Consider the following 1,985-nt stretch of genomic DNA (forward strand, 5'->3'; position numbering starts at 1 on the left):
AAGAAAGGAAGGAGAGAAAAAAGGAGAGAAGCCCATATAAAATGTAAACCCCTTCAAGCCCTGCTCCACCCTCTGCCCTTGTCCCCTGCTCCCGCCACTGCATCGGTGTCATTCTCATATCAAACCTACCTGTGTCAAATGGGGACAATGAGACTGAGCTCCTTGGTAGAGCACGTTGAGATCTTGTCATGCAAAGTGCTACATAGGAGCTAGATATCATTCAGTAACCTAGGGTGAAATAGACCTCAAATATTAGGATCAACATGACAATTTTTCTTGTTGAGGGTCTTCTGCTTGCCATGTTCTTCAAATGACCATCAAGCCTGAACTTGGTCTCACACCAGGTTTGAACTGAGTTACTCCTGATGTACAGCTGCTGCAAAACCAGAATCAGATGCATAGAACCTGATCTAATTCCTGGTAAATCAGTGGAAAGACTCTCCTTGACTTGAATGGAAGTTTTACTGGGCCTATAGTCCCCAAGCAAACCACTTTTTGTTTTTTTTCCACATGCGATGAGAGCTGTTTCAGACCATTCACTTAAATACAGTCCTGCGGTGAGTGGTTCAACTCATTCCTGTCCCCACTGGCACCATGTGTTGGACTGTATTTTGCTGTTGGTCTGAGTTTAACCTCTGATATCAAAGCCAATACAAGACCATTTCCCATACCCAAGAAACCATGTGATGCACTGTCAGAACGATTAAAATTAGTGGTTAAAGTTAGTATTCTTTGTGGGTAAACTATTTAGCAGGATTTAAAAGCCTAACAGGCTATATATGCTTCTGTAGCCTTGGGTTTTTCAGAGTATAGGCTTATTATTTTCAAATGAGGCAAAAAAAGCCCACAACACAGCAACAGGCCTAATCATTAATGATGGCAAATTTGCACATGAATGGAATACAGGAAACAGTAGAAAAGGCTCATCTCTTAGATGGTAAACTATTGTAAAAATAGAATTACATTTCAACAAGATCAAAACCCCATTAAGAATATGGTAAATTACCATTACTTCAGATGTGATCTGTAATAGGAGATTATGTTGTTGGGTTAGATTAGTGGGCCCATTAGTTCAAATCTGCTGATACTTAATAGTGCATGTAATTAGAATGAGGTGGCACTATATGCATATTATAATTTACTTTCACTGCATGGACCTAATGCTATTGTGGACAGCTAAGGTGTTGGTGCTATCAAGGTGATTTAGAGTCAAGCTTTTGGATGAATGATCTAGATTTAATTTTGTTATATGTCATGTTACTACATCAAAGACAACAACAACGGCTCTGAAGTAGCACCATTCTCTGGGGTCCCCAGTTCATCTGTTGCTTTTTTAGGTCACTCACATGCTTAACTTTAGTTATGTAAATAGTTCTATTGAATTAAATGGTTCTCATGTGAGTAAAGTTAAGTAAGTGCATGAGTGTTTCTTAAAATTGCAAACTCTGAGGCAGGGGCCATGCCTTTCTCTGTCTTGTACAGTGTTGGTGCTTAATAATAAAAGGGGAACAATTAAAATATGATAAAGTTCACACAAGCCCAAATGTCATTGTTTATTATTACATCAATTGCTGACTACTTGATTGGTTATTGCAACATCATGGAGTAGTCCAGAGCCAGCCTCCTTAAACAATTGGATTATTAAAGTGTGAGATGTACGAGCCATTTTAGAGCTGAAGAATGCTAAAAATAACTTGTATGCCAGTTACATAGCTACTTGGCACTTCTGTGTTCAATATGTTGAAGATGATCCAGAAGTGAAGAAATCAAATACTTTTCATCTGAGGATAGTGCAAAATCAATATTTCTTGATGGATTTGATTGGCTTATTTGTTGTAGGATGTAGTATGGGAGTGTTCCTATTATTATTGAGTTAGTACTTTTTTCTTTTCTGTGGTCTTATCAGTGTACCTGTTTTATTGGTACCTATGTACTGAGGCACTACCAAACTATTCTTTAAAAAGAAGAAAGACATTAAGTTTGTA

The sequence above is a fragment of the Chrysemys picta genome, chromosome 16 (genome assembly GCF_011386835.1).
Source record: "Chrysemys picta bellii isolate R12L10 chromosome 16, ASM1138683v2, whole genome shotgun sequence".
Taxonomy (NCBI): domain Eukaryota; kingdom Metazoa; phylum Chordata; order Testudines; family Emydidae; genus Chrysemys; species Chrysemys picta.